This window comes from Pan paniscus, chromosome 15 (genome assembly GCF_029289425.2).
Source record: "Pan paniscus chromosome 15, NHGRI_mPanPan1-v2.0_pri, whole genome shotgun sequence".
Taxonomy (NCBI): domain Eukaryota; kingdom Metazoa; phylum Chordata; class Mammalia; order Primates; family Hominidae; genus Pan; species Pan paniscus.
Genome location: NC_073264.2, coordinates 36,274,774 through 36,292,992, shown reverse-complemented (window position 1 = coordinate 36,292,992; position 18,219 = coordinate 36,274,774). Strand labels below are relative to the sequence as shown.

The 18,219-nt window shown below is 42.6% G+C and overlaps 1 protein-coding gene across 5 annotated transcripts in view; it reads left to right on the top strand.

Moving 5' to 3' along the window:
* Positions 1-18,219, top strand: part of BAZ1A (bromodomain adjacent to zinc finger domain 1A) — a 223,060-nt gene that overhangs the window by 772 nt on the left and 204,069 nt on the right. For 3 of the 5 annotated variants that reach the window (XM_034937427.4, XM_063596183.1, XM_063596186.1), the window contains exons 2-3: positions 12,584-12,721; positions 17,851-17,961. The gene's annotated coding sequence lies outside the window, so the exon portion shown is untranslated. Of the gene's footprint in view, positions 1-9,821; positions 9,945-12,583; positions 12,722-17,850; positions 17,962-18,219 lie in introns of all 5 variants that reach the window. The other 2 variants (XM_063596184.1, XM_063596185.1) reach the window with 2 other exon arrangements.

The window sequence follows — 18,219 nt, the reverse complement described above, 5'->3', positions numbered from 1 at the left end:
AGTACCACTTGGAATTAATTGGGTGTGGGAAACCTGGTTCTGAGTGGTTTGTGAGTTTGCAGCAGACTTCGGACAAGCCTTTAGAGCTCCTTGTGCCTAACCCTTTTTCTGAAAGAAAATAGAGGGTTAGCCCTCCTCCCCATTACTCCCACAAACTTGTTAGGATTGGTACGTTGCCACCTGAAAAAGCATTTTGCAGGAGAGGTTTTAGGCTGTAGCATTAGTAGGAAGTGTTAAACGAAAAACCTTAGCCAAGTTAAATTTAACAGTTTGAGCAAAGAATGATTCACGAATCGGGCAGGCTCAGAGAGATTGCAGCGCAGCCAAGTGTTGAATATTTATAGACAGAAAAAGGCTGCAGTGAGCTTTGATCCCGCTGCTTCACTCCAGCCTGAGCGACGCAAGACCCTGTCTCTTTAAACACACACGTTAAAACTGAGGAAATGTGTTAGCTAGATCTAGTTACTGAAAAATGGGATAGATGTATTCTGGCAAAGTAAAGCCTGATGAAAGCTCAAGAAAATAGGATATTCTTATGTTTGGTAACTATAGCAAACTATCCTATGCCTGTATGTGAGTGTGTGTGTGTGTGTGTGTGTGTGTGTGTGTGTGTGTATTTATTTTTTGAGACAGAGTTTCACTCTTGTCGCCCAGGCGGGGGTGTAGTGGCGCCATCCAGCTCACTGCAACCTCCACCTCCCAGATTCGAGCGATTTTGAGTGGCTGGGATTACAGGCGTCCGCCACCACGCCCGGCTCATTTTTGTATTTGTAGTAGAGACGGAGTTTCACCATGTTTCCCAGGCTGGTCTCAAACTGCTGACCTCAGGTGATCTTCCTGCCTGGGCCTCCCAGAGTGCTGGGATTGCAGGCGTGAGCCACCACGCCTGGCCACTATGCCTGTATTTTGCTGAATGGTGATTTCCATGGTTATTTTTATCCAAACTCATGACTTGAAATGTCATTGTTAGCTGATGACTTACAATTTTAGATTTTTAACCTCGACCTCTTAAAATTCTTTGTGATGTTAGAGTCAGTAGGTTTAGGTATTATAATTATCATTATTACACATTTTAGGAGTCATTTTAGATAAGATGTCAAACTGAAGTTAACAGGAACATCTGATAGTGAGATTTGACCTGGAAAGTATAGAAAACCATATACACAGCTTTGTTTATTTATTTATTTATTGAGACGGATTCTCAGTCTGTCGCCAGGCTGGAGTGCAGTAGCACGATCTTAGCTCATTGCAACCTCTGCCTTCTGGATTCAAGTGATTCTCCTGCCCCTGGAGTAGCTGGGATTACAGGCACGAACCACCGCGTCCAGCTAATTTTGGTATTTTTAGTAGAGACGGGGTTTTACTATGTTGGCTAGGCTGGTCTTGAACTCCTGACCTCGTGATCTGCCCTCCTTGGCCTCCCAAAGTGCTGGATTACTGGCATGAGCCACCGCACCCAGCCGGATACAGTTTTATTTCTATATACACAAAATCAAGATAAGAATTTCCGTAATATGCTGAGTCTCCTATCACTTCATCTAAACCCTATCTATGTTGCACATTTCTTTTTTGTTTTTGTTTTTGTTTTTGAGACGGAGTCTCGCTCTGTCGCCCAGGCTGGAGTGCAGTGGCGCAATCTTGGCTCACTGCAAGCTCCGCCTCCCGGGTTCACGCCATTCTCCTGCCTCAGCCTCCCGAGTAGTTGGGACTACAGGCGCCCGCCACCACGCCCGGCTAATTTTTTTGTATTTTTAGTAGAGAGGGGGTTTCACCGTGTTAGCCAGGATGGTCTGGATCTGCTGACCTCGTGATCTGCCCGCCTCCGCCTCCCAAAGTGCTGGGATTACAGGCGTGAGCCACCGTGCTCGGCCGCACATTTCATTCTTCATGTCCCATTTGTCAATAAAATAGCACCGATTTACATCTTTTTTTCGCATTCCTCAGTACAAGGTCATTTATTCTAAAAGCACTGAGTGCCTACAAAGATGTCACATACTGCCTAGAGCTGGCAATTGTAAAATTACTAAAACATCTTTGCCCTCAAGATTTGTTCTGTGGAGCCATTTGCAATCTAAATCTTGATTTTTTTTTCCTGTTTTTTGTTTGTTTTTGAGATAGGGTCTCTGTCACCCAGGCTGGAGTGCAGTGGCACCATCATAGCTCACTACAGCCTCACACTCTTGGCCTCAAGGGATCCTCCCACCTCAACCTCCTAAAGTGTTCAAATTACAGGCATGAGCCACTGTACCCAGCCTCAAATTTTAGAGATATCAGTTGAGACTCTATTTTTCAAAATCAGGAAGACTTGAAAGAATGTTTTGGATAATTTTGTAAACAAGAGCCGATATCACTGGCTAAAGAATATATTTTTACTTTTTTTTTTTTTTTTTTTTGAGTCAGAGTCTTGCTGTCGCCCAGGCTGGAGTGCAATGGCACGATCTTGGCTCACTGCAACCTCCACTTCCTGGGTTCAAGCGATTCTCCTGCCTCAGCCTCCTGAGTAGCTGAAACTACAGGCACGTGCCACCACGCCTGGCTAAATTTTTTGTATTTTTAGTAGAGACGGGGTTTCACTGTGTTAGCCAGGATGGTCTCAATCTCCTGACCTCGTGATCTGCCCGCCTCCGTCTTCCAAAGTCCTGGGATTACAAGCGTGAGCCACCACGCTCGGCCCTATTTTTACTTTTTTTAAAGGTACTTTTTGTTGTTTTTAAAGAAAGGGTCTCACTCTGTCTCCCAGGCTGAAGGCTGGTGTGCCGTGACACTGTTATAGCCCACTGCAGCTTTGACCTCCTGGGCTCAAGCAGTCCTCCCACCTCAGCATCCTGAGTACCTGAGTAGCTGGACTATGGTGCAAACCACCACACCCAGCTTTTTTAAATTTCCTGTAGAGACAGCGTCTCACTATGTTGCCCAGGCTGGTCTCAAACTCCTGGCCTCAAGAGATACTCCCACCTTGGCTTCCCAAAGTGCTGGGATTACAGGTGTGAGCCATCGTACCTGATCTAAAGGTACTTCTTGTGCCTCTCTTCAGCAGACCCTGTAGTGAGGAAGCTCAAGCAATTTGTTAAACAATTTAAAAAATAACTTGAGTTTCTGAAGAATGTTTATTAACACAAATATTTTAAGAAGTGAGGCCGGGCATGTGGCCCACTCCTGTAATCGTAGCACTTTGGGAGGCCGAGGTAGGTGAATTGTGCCTAAGCTCAGGAATGTGAGACCAGCCTGGGCAACATAGTGAGAACCTGTCTCAAAAAAAAAAAAATTAAAAATTAAAAAAAATTTTAAGAAGTGAGAGTATCACTGAGCTTAAAATAAAGGAGTATGGTTATTTATAATCCTTAAAAAAAGTAGTGTATTAGCATACCTTCTTTATTGTGGTAAAATATGTATAAAATAAAATTTACCATTTTGACCTTTTTTTTTTTCCTTCAGACAGAGTCTTGCTCTTTGCCCAGGCTAGAGTGCAATGGCACAATCTCGGCTCACTGCAACCTCTGCCTCCCAGGTTCAAGCGATTCTCCTGCCTCAGCCTTCTGAGTAGCTGGGATTACAGGCATGCACCACACCTGGCTAATTTTTGTATTTTTAGTAGAGATGGGGTTTCACCATGTTGGCCAAGCTGGTCTCGAGCACCTGACCTCGTGATCTGCCCACCTCAGCCTCCCAAAGTGTTGGGATTACAGGCGTGAGCCACCGTGGCCAGGCCATTTTGACCATTTTTTACTGTATAGTTAAGCGGCATTAAATATGTTCACGTTGTTTTGTAAATATCACTATTAATCTCCAGAACTCTTGTCTTCCCAAACTGAAACTCTTAGTATACCTTTTTATGAAGTGGTCTAAATACAGCACAAAATATTCTTCTAAACAACCATTTTTCATTTTCCTAATTAGATTTCCTTTTGCCTGGGGAAATTTGTTTTTTTTTTGTTTTTTTTTTTTTTTTGAGACGGAGTCTCACTCTGTTGCCCAGGCTGGAGTGCAGCCTCCTGAGTAGCTGGGATTACTGGCACATGCCACCAAGTCCGGCTGATTTTTATATTTTTAGTAGAGGTGGGGTTTCACCATGTTGGCCAGGCTGGTCTCGAATTCCTGACCTCAGGCGATACGCCCATCTCGGCCTCCCAAAGTGCTGGGATTACGGGCCTGAGCCACTGTGCCTGGCCTCTCCTATAGTTTTTAAATAAATTTTTAAATCTCTGGCATTAAGTCATTTAAATAATGTCTTGCATGACATTTGCCTAGACTTTTAATTTAAATTATAACTCTTCTTGAATTTTTATACCATTTGATGGAATAACAAAAGACAACGCTAGATGTTGAGTATGGCTTTGGTTTTGAGTTTCATAAGAGTTTATTAAAACTAGACAACATGGCTGTGTGCAGTGGCTCACGCCTGTAATCCTGGCACTTTGGGAGGCGAGGCAAGCAGATCACCTGAGGTCAGGAGTTTGAGACCAGCCTGGCCAACATGGTGAAACCCTGTCTCTACTAAAAATACAAACAAACAAAAAAAATTAGCCAGGCATGGTGGTGTGCACCTGTAGTCCCAGCTACTCGGGAGGCTGAGGCAAGAGAATTGCTTGAACCCAGGAGGCTGAGGTTGCAGTGAGCCAAGATTGCGCCACTGCACTCCAGCCTGGGCAACAGAGTGAGACGCCATCTCAAAAAAAAAGGAAAAAAGAAACATAAAACAAAGGTGGGAGCCAAGATTGCGCCACTGCACTCCAGCCTGGGCAACAGAGTGAGACGCCATCTCAAAAAAAAAGGAAAAAAGAAACATAAAACAAAGGTGGGAGCCTAGATGTTTCTTTGTACAGCTTAGGCTAGGAAATAATGAGCACTAGTGTCAGACAGGTAAACCAAGTCTGAGGGGCAATGCAGGCAAAAACAAGTTCCTCTCCCCCCAAAAAAAGATAAAAAGCAGTTAAAATACAGCAGTACTGGAATTCATTGATTCTGATCCTCTGGCAGAGTATCTTTTCCCTACTATTTTCCTGATGTGTACAAAGTGGGCTCTTGACCTAGATTTCAAAGTGTAGGAGACTGATTGCAATCCATGAAGTGAGGGGAGTTGAGAACCAGAGCTGCAAGTGGGGTCCCCAATAGGGCAAATAGAACAGATACAATGCAACAGCAGTCTATTAACAAATTCTACTCTGAAGGCTCTCAGTATTTCCTGAATATGCAAAATAGAAATGAGGACGTTAAACCAATAACTCATACAAAGTCTCTCCTTTTCTTTTTTTTTTTTTTTTTTTTGAGATGGAGTCTCACTCTGTCGCCCAGGCTGGAGTGCAGTGGCGGGATCTCAGCTCACTGCAAGCTCCACCTCCTGGGTTCACACCATTCTCCTGCCTCAGCCTCCTAAGTAGCTGGGACTACAGGCGCCTGCCACCACACCCGGCTAATTTTTTTGTATTTTTTTAGTAGAGACGGTGTTTCACCGTGTTAGCCAGGATGGTCTTGATCTCCTGACCTGCTGATCCGCCCCCCTCGGCCTCCCAGAGTGCTGGGATTACAGGTGTGGGCCACCGCGTCTGGCCCATGCCTGGCTAATTTTTGTATTTTTAGTAGAGACAGGGTTTCACCATGTTGGTTGATATCCAGCTCCTGACCTCAGATGATCCGCTCACCTTGGCCTCCCAAAGTGCTGGGATTACAGGCATGAGCCACCGTGCTGGGCCTCTTCTTTTAGACAGTCTCACTGTGTCACCCAGGCTGGAGTGCAGTGGTGTGAACACAGGGCTCACTGCAGCCTCAACTTCCCAAGTTCAGGTGAGCCTCCTCCCTCAGCCCAAGTAGCTGGGATTATAGGTGCGTGCCATCATACTTGGCCAATTGTTGCATTTTTTGGTAGTGACAGGGTTTCACCATGTTGCCCAGGGTGATCTCATACTCCTGAGCTCAATTATTTCACCAACCTCAGCCTCCCAAAGCACTGGGATTGCAGGTGTGAGCCACTGCGCCCAACTGCTCATACAGTTTCTATTAAGGATCAAGTTACAGAGGATAGAAAATTAAGGTTTGCAGGAAGGAAATTAACCAGATAGTCAAGAAATATTTAAATGCTTAAAATAACAAGAGGTGACTAGACACTTACAGGAGATTCTCTGTATCCTTTGTTGTAAACACCTCAATTGAACATGTTGCTGAGCAGTAGCTACAGAGCTTTTATAGTTTCTATTAAATGAATAAAATTGTACTTTTCTCTCAATCGCATTTGTTGTCTATTAAAAATGGCCAGGATATGTGAAAAGAATAATAATACCTCATGAGCAAGTGGGTTTATCTCAGGAATGCCCTGTTGGTTTAACATTAGAAAATCAATGTAATTCACCAAATTTGCTAAAACATACATACAATCATACATCATTTAACAACAGGGACAGATTCTGAGAAATGCATTGTTAGGCCATTTCATTGTTGTGTGAGCATCATGGAATGTACAGTACTTACCCAAACCTAGATTGTATAGCCTGTTGCACCTTCTACAAACCTGTACAGCATGTTCCTGTAGCAACTGTAGGCAGTTGTAACACTATGGTTAGTATATGTGTATCTAAACATAGAAAAGGTACAGTAAAAATATGACATTGTAATCTTATGGGACCACCATGGTGTGTGCAGTCTGTCATTGATGGAAGTGTCATTATGTAGTACGTGACTGTATTTCAGAATTGTTAAGAGAGTGGGTTTTGGCCGGGCGCGGTGGCTCAAGCCTTTAATCCCAACACTTTGGGAGGCTGAGATGGGCGGATCACCTGAGGTCAGTTCAAGACCAGCCTGACCAACATGGAGAAACCCCATCTCTACTAAAAATACAAAAAATTAACCAGACGTGGTGGCACATGCCTGTAATCCCAGCTACTCAGGAGGCTGAGGCAGGAGAATTGCTTGAACCTGAGAGGCGGAGGTTGTGGTGAGCTGAGATGACGCCATTGCACTCCAGCCTGGGCAATGAGAGCGAAACTCTGCCTCAAAAAAAAAAAAAAAAAAAGAGGGTGGGTTTTAAATGTTCTCGACACAGAGAAATAATAAATTTGGCCAGGTGCAGTGGCTCATGCCTGTAATCCCAGCACTTTGGGAGGCTGAGGCAGGCGGATCACCTGAGGTCGGGAGTTCGAGACCAGCATGGAGAAACCCCATCTCTACTAAAAAAAAATAGAAAATTAGCCAGGCGTGGTGGCGCATGCCTGTAATCCCAGCTACTCAGGAGGCTGAAACAGAAGAATCGCTTGAACCCGGAAGGTGGAGGTTGCGGCAAGCCGAGATCACGCCAATGCACTCCAGCCTGGGCAACAAGAGCAAAACTCCCTCCCAAGAAAAACAAAGAAATAATAAATATGTGGTGATGAATATGTTAGCCCGATTTGATCATTCTACAATGTATACATTCTACCCCATAAATATATACAATTATTATTTGTCAATTAAAAATAAAATTTTAAGAAAATGGCTGAGTAGGCTTGTGATATGGAGGGCCTTAAAAATCTCGAGATTTGATACACTGAAAAATAGAAAATCATTAAAAGTTTGTAAGGAGAGGGAGTGATATAAAAGTGAGGTTTAAGCGAGATTCGTTTAGGTGAACAAGGTATTTTATAGTGGGGAGAAGCTGATATTGAAGAACTGGTTATGAGTTTGTAATGGTATTCAGAGTGTGAGATGATGACTATGGCTATGAGATAGTTGAATTGAGAATGAAGGGAAAATAGGTTTCAAAAGAAAAAGTGGTGGGACTGAATACCTGACTAGATACAAAAAGTGAGGTTTGATTCATAGGCTGTCAGCTTTGGGGACTTTTCTTTCCTCATATAATTAATTAGATGTAAGTAGGAAATTTTAAAGAATTGATTTTGCCCTTTAGAGAAGCTCTTCTTTCTCCATTCCCTTCCCCTCTACATAGGTAATTTGAGAAAAGCTCTACTGTCCTTTAGGCAGCTGATTAGCACCTTCCTTTAATCTTTTTCCAAGCAACGTAGTATTACCACACATTTGCTGTTTACGTGTTAAGAGATGTTCCACCTCACTAGTAATTAAATAAATGCAAATTAACCAGGTTTTTTAGTTTTTTTATTTTTTCAGGTAGGATCTCACTCTGGTTGCCCAGGCTGGAGTGCAATCGTGTGATCACGGCTCGCTGCAGCCTTGACCTCCCAGGCTCAGGTGATCCTCCCACCTCAGCCTCCCAAGTAGCTGGGACTATAGGCATACACCACCATGCCCAGCTACTTTTTAATTTTTTTTGTAGAGATGTGGTTTCACCATGTTGCCCAGGCTGGTCTCAAACCCCTGGACTCAAGCGATCTGCCTGCCTTGGCCTCCCAAAGTGCTGGGATTACAGGTGTGAGCCACCGTACCCTGCCCAAGTTTGTTTTTATGGTAATATTCAGTGTTGTGAGGGTTTGATGAGACTTGTGTTCTTTTTTTTTTTTTTTTTTTTTTTTTGAGAGGGAGTCTCATGCCCAGGCTGGAGTGCAGTGGAGCCATCTCGGCTCGCTGCAACCTCCACCTCCCGGGTTCAAGGAATTCTTCTGCCTCATCCTCCCAAGTAACTAAGATTACAGGCATGTACCACCATGTCCAGCTAATTTTTGTAATTTAGTAGAGACAGGATTTTACCATGTTGGCCAGACTGGTCTCGAACTCCTGACCTCAAGTGCTCTGCCTGCCTCAGCCTCCCAAAGTGCTGGGATTACAGGCGTGAGCCACCACGCCCAGCCAGAGACTCGTGTTCTTTTTTATTTCTGTTAAACTGATGTCCTTCAAGAAAGAAAGAAATGTGCAAATGTGTAGGAAAAGCCTTTTCAATGTTGAAGCACTTCTAAGAATTTATAGTAAGGAAATAATCAGAGATGCAAAGAGATGATGTTTGTCAAAATGTTTGTTGCAGTATTCTCAGTTTTACACAATTATAACTATATTTAACTGTCTCAGGGTAGCAGTGAATGGTTAAATAGAGACTACACAGCCTTCAAAAGTAAAGTTTCCACTAATTTTAATTTTAATGACATAGCATAAATGCTTAGGATATGCAGTGGGTTCTCCATATCCACAGATTGTACATTTGTACATTGATCCAGCAGAGAATTGAAAGTATTTCAAAAATAATAATATACTATTTTTAGAAATAGAGCATAACAACTTTTTTTTGAGATGGAGTTTTGCTCTTGTCGCCCAGGCTGGAGTGCAGTGGCACAAATCTCTGCTCACTGCAACCTCTGCCTCCCGGGTTCTAGCGATTCTCCTGCCTCAGCTTCCCAAGTAGCTGGGACTACAGGTGCCTGCCACCACACCTGGCTAGTTTTTGTATTTTTAGTAGAGATGGAGTTTCACCATGTTGGCCAGGCTGGTCTCGAGCTCCTAATCTCGGGTGATCCACCCGCCTCGGCCTCCCAAAGTCCTAGGATTACAGGCATGAGCCACCGTACCTGGCTGCATGTCTGCTACTCTTGAATTGACATCGCTACTTATGTATCTAAAATGGCAGGGTATAGATGGTGCCACTAGTCTCTCATCAGGATACTTTCCATTAAGGTTAGTATGGAACTGCGCAACCATTCATAGCTCAGATTCATCAGTCACAAAAGAACCCCAGATGATTACGGTGTTCATAAAAAACAATTTTCTTTAGTATTTTGGTTCTGCTTTAATCTTAATCCCTAGGGTAATAGATGAGATACTCAAGTTCAGAGAGGTGTGGAAGTCATTTGACAGAGCAGTCGGGCCCAAGTGGTTTCCTTATGCCAAGGCAGCACGTCATCCTTTTTCCTCAAAAATAACAGCAACAACATTCCTGCACCTTGCCTCTGCAGCATTATATCGTACTGCAGAAACCAGCTCAACTATGCAAAACTACCACCAGGACTGGCCGACACCAGGAGGGATTCCAGAGACCACACTGCAGGGAGCATACAGAAAGAAAATTAAGAGATGAGGTCAGTTAGCATTCACTGATGAGCAATGGGAAAGTCTCAGCTTATGGTGTCACACCAGAATGCACCTGATGTGCATTCTGATAATGCAACACTTAGATCAAAAAGCAAGAGGAGAAGTGAATGTTTGACGTCATTGACTGAGGATAGTTCATGAAGAGATAAATAAAAGTAAATATGTTAAATTTACTGTGAGTGCTTCTTAAAGTTTCTCCTATTCTTCCTAACCCCACAGTCTCTTTAGCCTAATCAGCCCTAAATTTGGTTTTAAACAGTTTTTCATGTAGTGCTTCAGCCATGTCCCCAATTCTTTTGAGTCCTCAACCCTTTGACTCATCAGTACTATTCATTCAACAAATATTTTTTGAGAGTATCCTGTTTGCCAGGCTCTGGAAAAACAATCAAGGCCCAACAAGAGCCAATGATGTGATCCTAACTACATCCATGTCCTTGTTTTTTCCTCTGTTCCATTTCCCTCACTTGTATTAATGATGAAGCTCACCTTTTTGTTTCTTTCTTCTACATTTGCCCCTTACACTTTTACTTATTCTTCTATTCCTTTATTTTTAGAATTAGTTCTCATTTTTGGCCGGGCACGGTGGCTCACGCCTGTAATCCCAGCACTTTAGGAGGCCGAGGTGGGTGGATCACGAGGTCAGGAGATTGAGACCATCCTGGCTAACACAGTGAAACCCTGTCTCTACTAAAAAACAAAAAAAATTAGTTGGGCGTGGTGGCAGGTGCCTTAGTCCCAGCTACTCGGGAGGCTGAGGCAGGAGAATGGCTTGAACCCCAGAGGCGGAGCTTTCAGTGAGCCAAGATCACGCCACTGCACTCCAGCCTGGGTAACAGAGTGAGACTCTGTCTCAAAAGAAAAAAAAAGAATTAGGTCTCATTTTTCTTCTCCAGAACTCTTTCAAGTTCCTTCAAATCCTGACCCTTATGGGAAACCTATGTTATGAATATTGTTTTGTAAAGCAAGGCTAATAATCTCTTCCTGGCCAGGTGTGGTGGCTCATACCTATATTCTCAGCCCTTTGGGAGGCTGAGGTGAGAGGATCATTTGAGCCTAGGAGTTCAAGACCAGCCTGGACAGCATAGCAAGACCCCATCTCTATTTAAAAAAAATTTCCACCCACTAACCTGAAAACAGCAATTCTCCATGTGGTTTTCAGACTATAAATAACTGCATAAAGGAGCTAAATTCTCTTTTGTTTTTGTTTTGTTTTTTTGAGACAGAGTCTTGCTCTTGTTGCCCATGCAGGAGTGCAATGGTGCGATCTCAGCTCACCGCAACCTCCGCCTCCCAGGTTCAAGTGATTCTTCTGCCTCAGCCTCCCATGTAGCTGGGATTACAGGTGCCCGCCACCATGCCTGGCTAATTTTTGTATTTTTAGTAGAGATGGGGTTTCACTATGTTGGTCAGGCTGGTCTCAAAACTCCTGGCCTAGTGATCCACTCACCTCTGCCTCCCAAAGTACTGGGATTACAGGCGTGAGCCACCGCGCCCAGCCATCTGCACATTCTTAATAGTGCTATGCATATAATCAGTTTTGTGAAATCCACGATGTATACAGTGAGAAAAGTAATCCTTGTATGTTAATAATTGACCCACAAACTTCAACTTTTTGTCTTTTTTATTTATTTATTTGTTATTTATTTTTTTTGAGATGGAGTCTCTCTCTGTCGCCCAGGCTGGAGTGCAGTGGCACAATCTTGGCTCACTGCAAGCTCTGCCTCCTGAGTTCACACCATTCTCCTACCTCAGCCTCCCGAGTGGCTGGGACTACAGGCGCCCGCCACCACGCCTGGCTAATTTTTTTTTTGTATTTTTAGTAGAGACACGGTTTCACCGTGTTAGCCAGGATGGTCTCGATGTCCTGACCTCGTGATCCACCCGCCTGGGCCTCCCAAAGTGCTGGGATTATAGGCATGAGCCACTGCGCCTGGCCCAACTTTTTATCTTAAATTTCCTTCTGATCCTTATATATCCATACCTGATTTTTATGTACCAACCAAGGTTTCTTTGTTTAAATGTAGACACATTTTTAGGTATTCAAGCAGAATGGTTTATTATAGTTAAGGTAAAAGGAATCGAACATTTGTTTCTTTGTAACCACTTGCTAGTATATCCTATACCACTAATATTAACAAATGACTACTATTTATAAGCATGAAGTTTTAATAGCATTTTATTATTTGAAAACTGCACTCTGGGAAAAGATTACTTGTTAAATGTTTTAATGGTAAGTCACTGACATGTAGGACTCAGAAGACCTGGTATTAGTTTAAATTTTTTCCCCTATTATTAACTAATATAATTTCTTTGAAGAAATGTTTCTGGGTAAGTATTTGTAAAATATGCTACTTAGGATAAACAAAATGATCTATGAGATTCCTTTCAACTAGAGTTTTATGTATTTCTCATGGCTTGTTTTGCATCATTCCAGGTCAAAAAGTTGCTAGGGTCTCAGAAATAAAACAAAAGTAGAGCAGTTACTTGCATAAGCAAAACATGTCTTACTGTGCCTTTTTGTTGCTCTCAGAATGTTAGCATATAGACCACTGACATTTTGCTTTATTTAGCAATAAAAAGATACTTCTTTGTACTTTGTTTCTTTTGATGTTTTTCTCTCCACCAGATGCAGCAGCAGCCGGAACCCACAGTTCACCTTGGTGCGTTCCTTTATGATGAAGACTGATTGATTCATTATATGAGAAAGGAAAAATGAGCAGAAACTACTGTATGATGTGCAGCTCACACCAGACAGCACCTTTAGGTAGGCACTTAGGTATGCAAATCTGATGACTTTATGTGTATTTTTTCTTACATGTCATGAGTATGCAAAGTTTGGACTAAGCTATTCAATGTTTTCTGAAAGCAAAAGGCCAACCTGTAGCATGGTTATTACCAAATACTGCAGTTAGGGAGAGTAAACGAATATTATCTCAGGAGAATAGGTCACTTAATGTCCCCCAGGATATATTTAGAAAATTTGTTTTGTTTTGTTTTGTTTTTTGAAACTGAGTCTTGCTTTATCGCCCAGGCTGGAGTGCAGTGGCACGATCTCAGCTCACTGCAGCTTCTGTCTCCTGGGTTCAAGCATTTGTGCCTCAGCCTCCCAAGTAGCTGGGATTACAGGCACCCGCCACCACACCTAGCTAATTTTTTTGTATTTTTGGTTGAGAGGGGGTTTCACCATGTTGGCCAGGCTGGTCTCGAACTCCTGACCTCAAGTGATCTGCCTGCCTCAGCATCCCAAAGTGCTGGGATTACAGGCATGAGCTACCACGCCCAGCTTAGAAACTGTTTTTCACAGTTTTTTTTTCCCTAGTCAAGTAAGGCAGTGAGATGTTTTTCACATCTAGAAACTACGTAATCAGAGGCAACTCTGCAGGTTCAGAAACTAAACAGAGGTGACAATACAAAGGAACTGACTCATACTCTACATATTGAACAGAGATTGGTAAACTATACACTGATTGATTTACAATGAGAAATATAATTTCCAAGGAGGCTGAAATGTTCTCCCCATAAAAACATCTGCTTGAGCTGGGCATGGTGGTGTGTACCTGTAGTCCCAGCTACTTGGGAGGCTGAGGTGGAAGGATTGCTTAAAACCAGGAGTTCAGGGCTGCAGTGCAGTATGATTGGGCCTGTGTATAGCCACTGCACTCCAGCCTGGACAACAGGAGACCCAGTCACTTAAAAGAAAAACATCTGGCTGGGCACAGTGGCTCAGGCCTGTAATCCCAGCACTTGGGAGGCCGAGATGGGTGGATCTCTTCAGCCCAGGAGCTCGAGACCAGCCTGACCAACATGGCAAAACCCCGTCTGTACTAAAAATACAGAAAATAGCAGGGTGTGGTGGCACACACCTGTAATCCCAGCTACTCATGAGGCTGAGGCATGAGAATCGCTTGAACCCAGGAGGTGGAGGGTGCAGTGAGCTGAGATCGCACCACTGCACTCCAGCCTGGGTGACAGAGCAAGACTGTCTAAAAAAAAAAAATCTCCTTAAGAAATCAGATAGTGATGAGATATTATTGGGCAGGCATGGACGCAGAAGACAGAGATAGATAATCTTGAGAAATCGTTCATTCAGGCTATAATTTGACCCAGTGAAGCATCCCAATCCATATTAGAGAACTTCTCCAGTGACAGAAAGCCTTCTGTCTTTGTTCAGGCTGGGTAGATTTGTCTAGTCATGTTGCTTTAGACATGTATTTCCCTGCTCACTTACATTTAGGATTATTACATAGAGTGGGCTACCCCTCTGGGTAAATAATCTTGTGCTTATATTACTGATCTTAGATGATATCATTCTCAAAGATTAAATACCAAATTTGGAATATGTTGCTAAACAGATATATTGTATCTGTATTATAATTTGAGATTAAACTTCTGTGATTTATTAGTTTAAGATCCTATTTCTCAGGCCGGGCGCGGTGGCTCAAGCCTGTAATCCCAGCACTTTGGGAGGCCGAGGTGGGTGGATCACGAGGTCAGGAGATCGAGACCATCCTGGCTAACACGGTGAAACCCCGTCTCTACTAAAAATATAAAAAATTAGCTGGGCATGGTGGTGGGCGCCTGTAGTCCCAGCTGCTCGGGAGGCTGAGGCAGGAGAGTGGCATGAACCCGGGAGGCGGAGGTTGCAGTGAGCCAAGATCACACCACTGCACTGCAGCCTGGGCGACACAGCAAGACTCCGTCTCAAAAAAAAAAAAGATCCTATTTCTCAATAATACTTCTAGTTTCCATTTGAGGTAGTTAAAATTCACAGAACGAAAAGGATTTGGATAATAATAGAAGGAACACTAAAAAGTTATTAATAACTTTGGGAGGCTGAGGTAGGTGGATCACCTGAGGTCAGTAGTTTGAGACCAGCCTGGCCAAAATGGCAAGACCCCATCTCTAATAAAAATACAAAAATTAGCCAGGTGTGGTGTGGCACACGCCTGTAGTCCCAGCTACATGGGAGGCTAAGGTGGGAAGATTGCTTGAACGTGGGAGGCGGAGGTTGCAGTGAGCCAAGATCTTGCCACTGGTGCTCCATTCTGAGCACAAAGTGAGATAACAAAGTGAGACATCTCAGAAAAAAAGTTAATAACTGTTAACATCCTGTTAAAAATATTTATAGAAGAGCTATGTCTGACAGATAAAAATTCGAAGATTAGGATGTGTCTTCCCATAAAAATCTTATTTTTAATTACTGGGTAAACAGGCCAGCCTCCCCATTGTAGAGAACTATAATGAATCTGAAACAGTTATCACCATAAGGGACTTTCCCCCTCTCTGTTACAAGGGGCATGTCTAGCTACAAGACTGTAGTGGTGACTCTGTAACCCAAAGAAGCACTAGTGTGGCAAAGAGGATAGAGAAGATGAGGATCCTAGGGAGATAACGACTACACTGCTTACAGCCCAACCCCCAAGAATGACTCCAGAGGCCTAGTTACACCTTTTATTCTCTTCTAAGGGATTGGCCTACCTGCTTCTATTTTACTTTTCACCCTCTGTTACTTAGGACCAAGGTTTCTCCCCTTCCTGATCATTATTACATAGAACATAATATAAGTCTTTGGGTTACCTACATATCAGAAGAAAACCAGACTCAGGCTATCTCAGATATTTCATGACAGAAACTAGGATGAGAAGATAGATTACCAGGCTAGAAATGGTGGCAGTTAAACTAAGTGGGATAAAAGCAATTTATGGGTGTATGTGAATCTTTCACACCACTCCTCTCTTGCCCTCCAGAATCTATTCCAGGTTGATGAGGGCTGCCACTCTATATAGCTCCAGAGCCAGTCATACATTTCGTAGTCTACAGTCTATGCAGCAATACATAGTACTTCTGTGGTTAGTTCTGGGGTAAGGTGAGAAAGCCGGATGGTATGGAAGTTATGACGCTGTCCCAGGCACAACAGGCCATAGGAAGTAGAGAAAGGAAAAAAACCCAGGACCTCTAAAGCAGCAGCAAGAAGGAAATGAGGGGCACAGGAATAGAGACGGTCTTCTAAGTAGTTGTTCCCTAAAGGCCTCTTAAATGTCAGACTTAATATTTGTTCTAAGTCAGAGTGGATGAGTAAAAAATTATCACACAAATTTTTTCCAAATAACTTCTGGATGATTTTCATTGATTAAGGAACAAAAACATGAAATATACTTTACAGATGAAATATAGATGAAACAATTAGAAGTCCAGAATGCAATTTCTTATACCCAAGCAAAATTTGATGTTCACTCTTCTAATTCTCTGGGATTTATTTCTCATTACTTCTCCCTCATGGAAATGAAATTCATTTATCATCATGTACTCTCTGACATATCAGGAAAGGTGTTGGTTGACATCAGCTCCAGGCCTAGCATAGTCCTTTATGGGGTATTGTCCAGCTTGCAGACATCAACATTTGGAAAGCATTTTCTTCTGCTAGCAACAGCTTTGCCTGTCACCATCCAAGGTGACAGTGTGGCTTTATTTATTAAAGTAAAAGAATAATAAGTTATGACATAGGTAGACACTTATATTCTAGTTTATGATGGCAATGGAATTTGGGATTTCAAAGACCACGTGTCTGATTTCCTTTACTACTTTGTCTCTGCAATGCAAATTAAGGAATATCAACAAAACAGAAGTGTATGACTCTTTCTTGTAACACTTTGCTATTTTATCAGTCACTACTGCCTTCTAACCCCTTTTTTTGGTACTGTACCGAAATAGTATGTTGAACTTTGATAAGAGCTTTTATAAAGCTGACGAATTTACTTGACCTAGGATATTGCTGTATGGCCATAAGCAAACCACTTAACACCTCTAGGCCTCTAGTTCCTCATTTTAAATGAGCAAACTAAATGCTATCCAAGGACACATCTTGCTCCAGTTTTTTGTGATCCTAAGTTTGAATGCTTGTTTCTAAAACATCACTTCAGTGTGGGTTTTTTAAAATTAAATCATGAGTATTTTATTTCTTATGATCTTAAATGGTTTTACCAAAATCTGAAATAGGATTTCTGGTTGTCATTAGTAGATTTATTAAAACATGTGGCCGGCTGGGCATGGTGGCTCATGCCTGTAATCCCAGCACTTTGGGAGGCCAAGGCTGGAGGATCACTTGAGCCCAGGAATTCGAGACCAACCTGGGCAACATGGTGAAACTCAGTCTCTCCAAAACAATACAAAAATTAGCCAGGCATGGTGGTGTGCACTCCTCTTCCCAGCTATTTGGGAGGCTGGGTTCAGAGGATCACCTGAGCCTAGGGAAGATGAGAGTGCAGTGAGCTGTGATTATGCTACTGCATTCCAGCCTAGGCAGCAGAGTGACACCCTGTCTCAAAAAATAAAGGAAACCCATCTTTAAAAATATAACTATTTTAGGTAATGGGAATTAATAAACTATAATCAAGGCTCTGATCAGTAAGAGCCTTTTTCAGGTCAGGAAGTTGTAAGTTTTACATAAACTACAAGATATTACTTTCATTTTATTTTTACTTTATCAAATTATTTTTATTTATATGTTTTGAGACAAAGTCTCACTCCGTTGCCCAGGCTGGAGTTCAGTGGCGTGATTTTGGCTCACTGAAACCTCTGCATCCCGGATTCAAGCAATTCTCTTGCCTCAGCCTCCCGAGTAGTGGAGACTGCAGGTGCCCACCACCACGCCTGGCTAATTTTTTGAATTTTTAATAGAGTCGGGGTTTCGCCACCTTTGCCAGGCTGGTCTGGAACTCCTGACCTCAGGTGATCCACCTGCCTTGGCCTCCCAAAGTGCTGGGATTACAGGTGTGAGCCACCATGCCTGGCCAAACTATATTTTTTAAAGCTTGATTTTTAAAATTTCAAGTAGAAATAAACCCATGGGTAAGAGTTCATTCATTTGCATCATAGTGTATCTTCCTATTTTAGGGTTATCTTTCCAGTTCAGCAGTGCAACTCTATGGAGTAGAATTGAAAGGAGACTTTCGCCAATTGCAGGAAATGGTCATAAAAAAATACCTGTTCACTGACAGAATAAAGGTACCTTTTAACTTAGCCAAATCTCTTTTGCATTGTTTTCCAGTCTGTTCTTGGTTGCCATTGTATAGAAACAGATTGAATTCTCTTAAATATTTTAAAACATTAATAGAGATGAATTGTTGTAATTATATCCTATTCACATATTTCTCTCTTCCCTGATTTTATTGGAAAGTAAAATTTTTTGAATTGTCTTCCTACCAGATACAGTTTTGGTAGCAGCATTTTTGAATCTCTAGAGGTTGGTTAGAAGTGTATTTA